We start from the raw sequence: 12,768 nt of genomic DNA, 5'->3' as shown, positions 1-12,768 counted from the left end.
GAGGCAGGCAGACAGAGAAGGTGGAAGCAGGCTCCCCGCTGAGCAGAGAGCCCGATGCAGGGCTCGATCTCAGGACTCTGGGACCATGACCTGAGCTGAAGGCAGAGGCTTTAACCCACTGAGCCACCCAGGCGCCCCCTAAATACACATTCTTGATGGTGATTCTATGCGACTTGGCCATCCACTCATAATTCATCTTTCCATTCATTCATTCATTCAACACAAATTTGAGTGTGTGGAAGTTTATTTTCCTTTTTCTTTTCATAAGTTAAATCCAACTTCTAGCACATTCCTACTGGGTGGAGAGAAATGTAATCTTAGCTGTTATGGGGACTCCACCTCCTCCCAAAGGTGACAAGAAATTTCCAGAAAACAAAAGGTGTCCTTTGGGGACTCATTGTCCAAGCCCAAAGGGGATCTCAAAGTCTGTCATGTCTACTTTTTCTAGGCTATAACCAAGGGTCAGGAATCTTTAAAAGTGGTTATAAAAATATGTGAGACATAAAAGGTATAAAAAATAACATATTCACCTCCTAGTTCAAATAAAATACTACCTACAGTTTAATCCCCTTATCTTCTCCTCCACAACAGCCCCCTACCACCAAGCACCCAAGAGAATGAGTAACATTCTGGATTTGGTGTTTGTCTTTTCATACATTTCTTTGTTCTCTTACTACCTGTATAGATCCTGATTAAGCAAATATGTCTGTGTTATTGCTACATAACAATACCATAAACTTAAACATTGAGAGGCTTAAAACAACATTTATTCATTAGCTTCCTTCTGTAGGACAGAAGTCCAGGTAGGCTTGGCTTGGTTCTCTACTTAGAATTTTACAAGACTCAACAAGGCGGGTTTTCTTACCTGGAGACTCTGGGCAAGAATTGGCTTCTAGGCTCGTTTAGGTTGTCGGCAGCTCTTGGCAGTACAGGATTGAAGTCCTCATTTCCTTGTGGGCTGTTAGCTGGAGGCTGCTCTCAGCTCCTGGAGGCTGCCCACAAATCAGCAATTGTGCATTGAATCCTGATCACACTTGAAATCTCTTATTTCCCCTTCTTTGACAGGCTGAAGAAAACTTCCTGCTTTTAAAGAGTATGATTGGGTAAGTTAGGCTCCTCCAGATAGGCTGCCTATTTTAAGGTCAACTGATCCGTAACTTCAGTTATATCTGCAAAATCCCCTGTACCATGTAATATAACAGAATCGTGGCAATCACATGGAGAAGGGGGAACATGGAGGCATCTTTGAATCCTATACTCTGTCTATCTAGATATCTAGGTGTTTTTCTTTCTCTCTATCTTTTGAGGGGCAGTTGTCCATATTTTAGTTTTATACGAGTGAAACCATGCTACATTAATCTGAAACTTGTTTTTTGCCTTATATTAAGTTTGTAAGATTTATCCTTGTTGATGTTGGCCTTTGCTACTGCATAACATTTCAGTGTGTGAGTAAATTTTAATGTATATGATATCCTGGTGACAGATACTTAGGTTGTTTTTAATTGTTTATGATTATACATGATGTTGTTATAATATATTCTATATATCTCTGGTGTACATGGGCAGCCATTTCTCAAGCAATATACCCAGTAGTGAAATTGCTGGGGTATTGGGCAAGTACATTTCAATTTTGCTAGATATTTCTCAGTTGGTCTCTCTCTCTTTTTTAAAGATTTTATTTATTTGACAGAGAAAGAGAGATGGCGAGAGAGAGAACACAAGCAGGGGGAGTGGGAGAGGGAGAAGCAGGCTTCCGTGGAGCAGGGAGCCCAATGTGGAGCTCGATCCCAGGACCCTGGGATCATGACCTGAGCCGAAGGCAGACACCCAATGACTAAGCCACCCAAGTGCCCCACTCAATTGTTCTCTTAAGGAGCTGTACTAATCCACAGCCCCCACCAGCAATGGGAATTCCCACTGCTCCACATTCTCATCAACTTGCGATACTGTCCGATTACGTGAAATAACTCATAGGAACATATGAACTTTATGTATTAGACAAATATTTATGAAGTGGCATTACATGCCAGGCAGGGAACAAAACAGACAAAATTGTCATCCTATAGAATTTCATCCCATGGAAAAGGCAAACACACATGCACACACACACACATTGCCTACTTGAGATCCCTACTTGGATGTATAGCTTCTTGACTAATCAAAAATCACTCCTTTTGGATACCCCCAAAACTACTCCTGCTCTTACCCCCATCTCTGTTAACAGCCATTGTAGTCTACTCATTGGTTAGAGCAAAAGCTTTGGGGTTACCCTTGACTCCTCTTTTTATTTCACAACCATATGTAATCCATCAGCAAATCTCGATAGTTCTGTCTTCAAAATATCCAGAATTCTACCACATCTCAACTCCTCTGTCTCCACCTTGGCCCAAGCCACCATCACCTCCTGCCTGGTTGTTTGTTTGTTTTTTTTTTTACTCTTTATTTATTTATTTGTTATTTTTCAGAGAGAGAGGGAGAGCACAAGCAGGGGGAGGGGCAGAGGGAGAAGCCGACTTCCCACTGCGCAGGGAGCCCAATGTGGGACTTGATCCCAGGACCCCAGGATCATGACTCAAACAGAAGGCAGGCACCTAACCGACTGAGGCACCCCAGTGCCCATCTTGCTTGGTTAATTGCAGAGACTCCTAACCAGTCTTCCTACTTCTTCCTTCCCTACAATTTATTCTCAAAATGACAGCTAGAGTACATCTGCTAAATGAAGGCCAGATCATGTTACTCCTCTCCTTCAAACCTTCCAATGGCCCCCTGCTTGTTCCCAGTAAAAGCCAAAGTCCTTGCTATGACCTCTAAGGGGCTACGAGGTAGATTAAAGATGGTCACAAATTCTTTGACACTCCTCTCGTTGAGAGGTGCATTGGTGGCCACCCTGACCCTTTGAACCTACGTAGGCTCCATTACGACTCTGAAGATGGCAGTAGTGCCACTGTGCCCATTTCCGGGCCAGGCCTTTAAAAGACTGGCAGCTGCTACTTCCTATCAAAACATTTGCTCTTTTCACATTGAGCCACTATATAGGAAATCCAACTCCTGTACTGGAGGGACCACATGGAAAAACCCTGAGACTACATGGAGAGGAAAAGGAGCCCAGCTTCCACTCATCCCCATCAAGGCACTGGATGTGACCGTGAAGCCATTTTGGACCCTACAGATTAACACATCTGCCAGCTGAACACCACACTGAGTGACTTCAGTTGATGCCACATGGAGCAGAAAAATGACCCAATTGAGTCCTGTCCAAATTCCTGGCCCACAAGTTGTGAAATATTAAAAAAAAAAAAAAGGTTGCTATTTTAAGCCACCAAATTTGAGATTATTTCTTATGAAGAAAGAAATAACGAAAGGAGCCTAACTAGCCTTGCCCCTGCCCTTGATCTCTATAGCCCATGACCTCTTCTACCTTTCAACTCTCTTACTCCTTTCTGGTCCTACTTGCCTCCTTGCAATTCCTCAAACCCTCTAGAAAAAGCTTCTGCCAAGGACCTTTGCATATGCTGTTCCCAGTGTTAGTTCTTCCGTATACACGTTTTAAAAAAGCTGGATCATACTATAACTACTGTTTTGGATATTTTAATATAGATAATAATAATAGATAATGTTCATCTTTCTATTATAATAAATCTGCCATAATGATTTTAATGGATATTTAATGTTCAATTATGCAGATATTTGTTTTACCAATATTTCTTTTATGAAAATTTTCTAATATGGAACAAATCAAAGAACCACAGTGAAAGTCCATATATTTGCCATCTACAGTCTATAATTAACCTTTTACTACATTTGCTGTATCACATATCTATTCCTCTATCCAACTTTTTTTTTTTTAAGATTTTATTTATTTATTTGACAGAGAGACAGTAAGAGAGGGAAACGAGAGAGGGAGAAGCAGGCTTCCCACTGAGCAGGGAGCCTGATGCGGGGCTTGATCCCAGGACCCCAGGATCATGACCTGACCCGAAGGCAGACGCTTAATGACTGAGCCACCCAGGCACCCTTTCCAACTTCTTTTCCTAACTACATTTCAAAATAAGTATGGTCAGGGTTTTTTGATAGGTTTGTCCATTACAGTATCCCCAGCACCTACAATAGTGCCTGGCAAAAAATAGGCATTCCATAAATATTTAAATCAATAAACTCAAGAAAACTATAAAAATTGATATAGCTCAGTAAATCATGTTATACAAACATAATGAGAGACTCAAGTCAGATGTCCCCCTCTCCAGGAAGCCTTCTTTATATGACCCCATCCCCTGCCAAGCTAGGTTAAGGATCTTTCTCTGTGATCCCATAACATCTGGGATTGGAGCATCCGTCTCATTGCATTTAAAGCACTGTATTATCATTTTGTATATCTATTTCCTCTATAGATGGTGAGCTTCTTGAAGTCAAGGACAATTTCTAATTTGCCTTTGTACCCCAATGCCTAGTACAATCCCTTGCCTAGTAAATCACAAAATGGCTAATATGTAATAAGTTCCTACCACAGGGACATATGCTGTTCTATGTGTGTCACACGTATCACGCACTTTACAGGTCTCATGTTATTTAACTGGGTCAATAACACTATGAGGCAGATATTGCTTTTATCACTCATATTTTACACATAGGGAGGCTGGGGAACAGGAAGGTTAAGTAATCTGTCTGAAGTCAACAGCTAGATAGTCACAAAATTGAGATTTGAACCTAGGCCATCTGGTTCTTGTGTTTGTCTTTATAACACCACACTGCCTCCTACACAGAGGTAGCTCTCCTATAAAACTTATTCAGTGTCAGCCTCAGAGACTTTCACTTGGCCAGACCCTTCCAATGTCCTGGAAGGAGCCCAATGAGGTAGTCAGAGAGTGACACTTTTTTTCTAAAATTTGAAAGAATGATATTTGAACCCAAATTATTTAAGACTGCTCTTTCCATTCCAGTTTCTCCTGTTACACATTCCTCATGCAGAGGGTACTGAAACTCCATGGTAGTTTCTGGGATCAAGCTCAAACTGGGATATTTAATCTGGATTCAGTGGCTGTAGTAGTTTCCTATGAATTGCTGTCTTAAAACAACATGTATTTCTCTCTTAAGAGTCCAGACTCAAGGTGTTGGCAGGTTTGGTTCCTTCTGGAGACTCTGAGGGAGAATGTATTCCATGTCTCTTTCCTGGCTTCTAGTAGTTGCTGACAATACTTAGCATTCCTTGGTTTGTAGACATTTCAGTCTAATCTCTGCCCCTGTCTTCATACCACCTTCTCTAGCTCGCAGTCTCTCTCTCTGTTTCTCTTGTAAATGACACCTGATATTGGATTGAGGGCCCATTTAAAATCCAGGATGATCTCATCTCAAGATTCTTAATTATATCCATAAAGACTATTTTACTAAGTTAAGTTCACATTTGTGGATTCTAGAGGTTTAGACATGGACTTATCTTTTGGTGGGGGAGCACTAGTCAACCCATGCAGTGGGCTATAGTTGTGGAATCTCCAGGCATCTTCTAAAAAAGATTGTATTTATTTATGAGAGAGAGAGAGAGAGAGAGCACACACACATGTACGAGAGCAGGGAGAGGGGCAGAGGGAGAGGGAGAAGCAGACTCCCCACTGGGCTCAATCCCAGGACCCTGAGATCATGACCTGAGCCCCCCAGGTGCCCCTGCAGGCATTTCTACGCATGGTTCATTATTAACTCATTCTGGTGTGAGACTGTCTTCCAGAATTGTGACTAGTGCCCATTCACCATGCCAACAAACACATATGTGAGATAAGAGCTTATATGGCAAAATGGACATGGCTTACAGTACCTAGCACAGAAAGTGTATGACTAAGGAAAACAAACAAGGTTTGAAATGTGGGGAGCCAGAAGTTTGTCTGTGGAAGAGTCTTCCAATCATCAGGTATGTAAAATTGTAAATAGAGAATTCAGTTCTCATAGACACAAAAATGGAACTTCTCTCTTGTCAGGAATATATTTGATTATGCCCTGAAATCACACAGCTCACACATGAAGGGTATTTGGTAGAAGTTTTTCCAAATTAGACAACTCTTTTTTAAAAAATATTTTATTTATTAATTTGACAGAGAGATAACAAGTAGGCAGAGAGGCAGGCAGAGAGGGGTGGGAAGCAGGCTCCCTGCTAAGCAGAGAGCCCAATGTGGGGCTTGATCCTAGGACCCCGGGATCTGACCCAAGCCAAAGGCAGAGGCTTAACCCACTGAGCCACCCAGGCACCTCTAGACAACACTCTTAAAAATTGACATGACAATGACTTTTGACAGTGACTTTTGAAGCTAAAGTAAACTTTTTTTTCCCCAAAGTAAACTCTTTAAAGCTAAAAAAGTTATTTTGATCACCCATGCCAGAGGAAGAACTAAATTATCTTTCCATTCTTTCTTAGACACTGATATTATAAAATTGTTGTCATGTACAGATGTGATCATAGAGTATTCAGCCAAGAAATGTAGTTTAAAAGTATTACAGGATATTTTAAAAAATTGTTAATTTTTCCAGATTTTGTGATATTTGTGTCAGCTTTTTAGAATTTAGAATTTATGATTTTTTTCTCATTCTAAATAAATATTCACTTTTGGCCTAATATTATACTCATAATTTTGTCATCTTTTTAAGAGGGGTTCCAAGATTATATAACCTTTAGACCCCACAAAAATTTACACTTGCCCCATTAAATAAGATACTGGCATTTTCACTCCTAGGATTATACCCAAGAAATGCACATCTATTCACTCTAAGACATATATTAAGCTTAGCAAGGATACTGAAATAGCCCCATACTGGAAGCTACCCTAATGCCATTATATTAGTTATCTATTGCTGCATTTAAAAAAAAAAACACTCTAAGACTTAGTGGCTTAAAATGATAAGCATTTATTCTCTCTCAGCCTCTGAGATCATGTATTTGGGAGTGGCTTAGCTGGATAGTTCTGAGTCAGTTCTCTTCTGAGGTTACAAAGAGGGAACTGAAGTCCTTTGGAGACTTGACTAGGGCTGGAAGACCCTCAGCCAAGCTCAATAAGTGGCTGTTGGAAGGAAGCCTCAGTTTCTTGGGGGGTTGAGGTCTCACTTTGGGGGGATGGCAGAACCCCCCACATTATATCTCTTTTGGTCCCTGCCTTGATTTTCCTCCTCAGAGATTTCTAATTACTGTGTTGAGTCTTACTTGCCTATCTTTAATATTTGTAATTGTCCTTTGAATCCTTTTCATCTTTTAAATTTCATTTCAATTTTTAATGTTTTCTTTCTTTTCGCCTTCCATTTCTCTCCAGGCCCTATGTACTCTGTTAATTCACTCAAGCATTTTTTCCACCTCATTTCAGATCGTCTCTAACTGTACCCTTCATATTTGTGTACTTGGCTGTATGTATATCATATATCCACAGAAAGTCTACCCTTGTATTAGGTTCTCCAGAAAAACAAAGCTAATAGGACGTGTGTATGTATATACATATGATATACATATACACACAGAAAAAGTGGGAGAGAAAAATGGGGAGATTTATCTTAAGGAACTGCTCACTTATTTTAAGACAAGAGTAATTACGGAGGCTGGTGAGTCCAAAGTCTCCAGGGTAGACCAGTATGCTGACCACCCAAAGAGGAGCCGATGTTGCAGTTCAAGTCTGAAGGCTGTCTTAAAATTAGCCATACACCCCCTAAAAAGAACCTTAATATGAACTTGTAGATGAGACTGAGAAGCTAAGTAACTTGCCCAAGATAGCAGCTAGAGTAGTGGATTCAGAGGTAGAACTGAGCTCTCCTTGAGGCCAGAGTCCACAGTCTTTTCACTATCCCAGGCAAAAGGTATTCTATGGGGTCTGGTCCTATCTTCCCTGCTACTTTGCAGGTCCAAGACGCCATCCTCTTCCATAAGGAGCTGCAATGGCTTCTGAGTGTTCTCACTTGCTTTTGCTTCCACAAAGCAGCTAGAGTGATTATCTCAAGATGGAAATCTGATTCCATCATCTAGAACACTTCAGTGTGTGCACCTGTCTTAGTCCATTTGAGTTGCTGTAGCAAAAATACCATAGACTAGTGGCTTAAACAACAAATATGTTATTTCTCACAGTTCTGGAGGGTCAGAAGTCCAAGATCAAGGTGCTGGCAGATTTGGAGTTTAGTGAGAGCCCACTTCCTTGTTCACGGATGAGTCTTCTCACGATCATCCCCTGGTGGAAGGGGTAAGAGCACTCATGAGAGCCTCTTTTGTAGGGACACCAATGTCACTCCTGAGGGCTTTACCCTCATGACTTACTAATCATTTCCCAAAGGCTCTACCTCCTAATACCGTTAGGGGTTGGGATTTCAACATACGAATTTTGGGGAGATAAAAACATCCAGACCCTAACAGTCACTAAGAATACAGGTACAACTTCTATACTAAAGACCAAAATGCTATAGTTTAAGCAAGTCAGAAATTTATCAATTTGTCACATATAGTCTAACAGTCCAAGGCTATGGCTGCTCCATGGTGATGGGGAGACAGTTTTTCTCCATCATGTTCCTTTGCTGTCCTCAGCATATGGCGTACATCTCGTGGTCTAGGATAGCTCCTCCCGCCCCAACCATAAGTCTATACTCTAGCCAGAGAGAAGAAAATGGGAGGAAATGGAAGCCTTCCCTTTTGCTCACAACCCATTAGTCAGACGTGGTCCCATGGGCAAATCTATATGCAAAGAAATTCGGAAAATGTCTTTAACTGGCATGTACCAAGCAAAACTCTGGGGTTCAAATTCCAAAATAGAAGGAAAATGGGTATTGGGAGTCAACTAAGACTCTATGCCACACAAGGTTTTCCACTGATTTTATAAAAAATACTTTACATGTCTCTTGGCTTTGCCTTGCCAGGCTCCAGTCTCACCTCTTGACATACCTCTGTCACTCTCTGCCCTCCAACCACACTGTTTCCAGTTCTGGAATGTTCTGCTCTCCCGCCCCCCCAACACTCTGGGCCTTTGCAGGAACTGTTCCTTCTGCCTGGCACACCCTTCTCCCACATCACCTAGTTAACTCCCACTCATTCTTCAGAGGTTTGCTCAAATGTCCCTTCCTCAGGCAGGCCTTCGCTGATCCCACTCTAATACAGATAACCACTCTTGTCTACCATGAACCCTTCCTCTGTAATACTCAGCTCAGTTGTAATTATACACCTATCTGACAATTATTCAATTGCCACCCCCTGCTCTAGACTACAAATCAATAAGACCAAGGCCATTTCAGTTTTGCTCCCCACTGTATCCTTAGCACCTAGCAGAGTACAGCGGGAAAATACTTGTTTTTCTTGGAAAAAAAAAAAAAAGGAAAAATGAGTTACAGTGAGTCCTTAAAATTGTTTGAATGATACCAACAGGGCAATTTCAGCTATGTGGACAAGTTCTCAGACCACACAGCTTGGTCTAGACTTATCACCTCTGCAGTCATGACAGCAAGTCTGGATTATCTGGGTCCTCCTGTGCACAGAGAATGGTGGTTCGAATTCCACGGTGTAAGGTTTGGTATAAGGTATTCAGTGCATTGTCTTCTTGCCCCCTGACTGCAAATAGATTCTACCAGGCTTTTAACTTTTTTGCTTTGATCAGGTTGTATTAACAAAGAAAGCGGGAAGGTTGAACCCTGCCGGATTGTATTTCTGCACAGGAATCCCTACAGCTTTATCATGCGAATGACTGGCTTTGCTCAGAGGTCCAGAGTTCAGAACACCCAGACCCAGACACCAAGGAAGCACTTGGGAGTTCCCACTGAAGTTAAAATGAAGTTAAAATAAAATACCTGCAAGTCACAGATTTAACTCCCTCTTCTGCAGGATTCCAGGTCCTCTAGAATAAAGAACTCTGTAGACTTCAGAATTACACGTCTCGATGCTTTTGGCTACAAGTCACAGAACGCTCCTTCTCAGCTGGCTGAAACAGGAAGGAGTTTCTCATCCCGTATCACAAGAAGTCTGGAGGCAGGGAAGTCTAGGGTTCTTTATTCATTGGAACACTCCACAGAGGCCTCGAATTCTTTCCATTTCCATTATACAAGAATGGTTCTGTCCCCTTGTTTTTTCATTTGACCATCATTGCAAACAGTATGCTGATGGCCACTTTATTTCTTTTTATAACAATGAAGAGTATCTCATTTCAAGGAGATATCATAATTTATTGAACCAGTCTCTTTTTTTTTTAAGATTTTATTTATTTATTTGACAGACAGAGATCACGAGTAGGCAGAGAGGCAGGCAGAGAGAGAGAGAGAGGAGGAAGCAGGCTCCCCACTGAGCAGAGAGCCTGATGTAGGGCTCAATCCCAGGACCGTGGGATCATGACCTGAGCCGAGGCAGAGGCTTTAACCCACTGAGCCACCCAGGCGCCCCGAACCAGTCTCCTCTTGATGAATATTTGTTTCAGCAAATATTACAATGATGCGATACCTACTTGTGCATACGTTATTTCATGTGTGAGTGAATGCATCTGAAGATAAATTCCTAGAAGTGAAATTGCTGGATCCCGAGATATACACAGCATTTGTAATTTTGACATATGTGGCCAATTTGCCTTCCGTACAGGCTGTACCGATTTATAGCTCCCTCCCCTAATGTGTACAACAGCGCTTGAAATCTTTCTGACACCAGAACTTAGAGTGGAAAAACTATGGTAGATGTCTGAATGGTTCTTGCATAGAGAAACAGTAAGTGGGTGGCTTGTCAACTCAGTCGTTTTGACTGGTAGCAACATAAGCCTTGATCTTCTTTCTGATAAATCATTAATCCCTGTGGACGCTCCCCCCCCCCCCCATTGTCTGTGCAGGCCAGGCTGTCCCTGCGCAGTCCCTGTTTCTGCACTTAGCCCTAAACTTGGCCGTTCTGCCCACAAATGACTCTTCCCTAGTCTTCTCCCTGGCTCCACCTGGCCATGTCCTAGTCCTCCACTAAACATTATGTGACACCTCCAGACAGAATGAGTCACCCTTCTCTGCTCCTACAGACTTTTGTTCACACCTCAGGGATAGCACGAATCACCTACAATGTAATCATCCACTTACCTGTCTCCCACACTATGCTCAAGGGTAGAAACTTCACCCTCATCTTTCAACCAGCATCTCCCCACATGGTACCTGGCACGCAAGGGGTTCACAGTAAAGGTAGGCTGAAACGAAATTAGGCGAGGACACAGTGGGGGAGTACCCCGTGGCAAACCTAACAGTATTTGTCTTTTTCCTTTTCTGATAGTGTTGCCGAGAGGGTAAAAATACAGATTTTCCAAGTATTTCTTTATTTTTATGTTTCTGGATTTCCTCCTTCTTCTGGAATCTATTCTGTTCTCTGCTGTGTCCTCAGTGGCTAGAGCAGTGCTTGGGAGAAAACAAGCCTTTCATAAGCCAGTTGTGAAGGAATCGTTATCTCTGAGCAGAAGGAGCATCTACAGGGCAGCTGAGGCTTTTGTCCCTGTATCGCAGGTACGCAATCTCCTTTTTTGGGGGGTGCTCAGCCCCACAGTTCTTCTGGTTGACTGGAAAGCATCAGCTGGTTCTGGAGTTGGGAGCATCACCAGGAGGCTTGTTTTGACCATGAAGTCCTGCTCTTCCCTTGATGCCCTCCTGCCTGAATATATCTATTTCATTCCTGTAAAAATGTCTTCCTCTGACCTAGTCCTGAGGGCTGAATGTAGGCTGTGGGAACTCTGAATCAGGAAAATATGGTGGCCCACTCTCTTTGACTATATTCGTGCCCACTGGCCAGTATTTGGTTGACACTCCTAGGTGCTCCAATTCTGCTGAGTCTGAATTCTCATACACTCACTTGTGACTTTGTTCTGTAAACTTCTGGGGACCTTTATCTGAAGTAGCAACTATGAAAAAAAAAAGTGGCAATTAGGGATTCTCCTTACTGATCCATTTTTGTGCATGGAACTCAGTCTTATGAAACAAAACAATATATGGCAGAGGAATACAGAGGTGTTAAAATTATGAAGATAATTGTAGATGCTAGAAGATAACTAACATAGAAGACAGGTAGAGGTGGTCTTTGTGGAGGGAGGAGGATATGACCGTAGAAGGGCCCACAGAGAGCATACAAGATCCTTTCAATATTCAGTTTCTTGAGTAGTGGATACATGGACATTCATTGGGCTATTAATCCTTAAACTGTACATATTCATGTAATATGCTTAAGTGTACATGATGTATTTTTTTTTTTTTTAAGAAAACCACTATAAAAGAGAAAGGAAGAGAGAAAGAAGGAAGGATGGAGGAAGTGAGAGGGGGAGGAAACGGGATCTGTTCATGGGAAAGAGCATGTCAATGTCGAATTCCCATTTTTGGCTAACATGATTCAGCATCTAGGACGATAATCTCAATAATTATTCAGCGGATCCGTTTATTTAATTTATGAACTATGCATTAATTCATGCTCAAAATCAAACATTCTAAGCTTCTTTCCTCAGAATATCTTCCACACTAAAATTATCTAGGCTGTGGTTTTAGGGAACAGAATCTCTTACAGAATCTTCACCTTATTGTAGCTGCTCCTAGAGCAAGGGTTGGACAACCATACAGAAATCAACTCTTTAGTTTTCGTCTTAAAATTAACCCTGCTCCCCTCCCCCCCTCAAGTTAACTATCACCTTCTACACATATCCCAAATATAGACACTCTTGCTGACAATACAAAATATAATTCTCTCAATACTAGGGTTCTTTTAAGATTTTATTTATTTGAGAGAGAAAGGGAGCACAAGCAGGAAGAGCAGCAGAGGGAGAGGGAGAAGCAGGCTCC

The sequence above is a fragment of the Meles meles genome, chromosome 9, assembly GCF_922984935.1.
Source record: "Meles meles chromosome 9, mMelMel3.1 paternal haplotype, whole genome shotgun sequence".
Classification (NCBI taxonomy): domain Eukaryota; kingdom Metazoa; phylum Chordata; class Mammalia; order Carnivora; family Mustelidae; genus Meles; species Meles meles.
The sequence above is the reverse complement of the archived record's forward strand: the minus strand, read 5'-3'. Positions refer to the sequence as shown.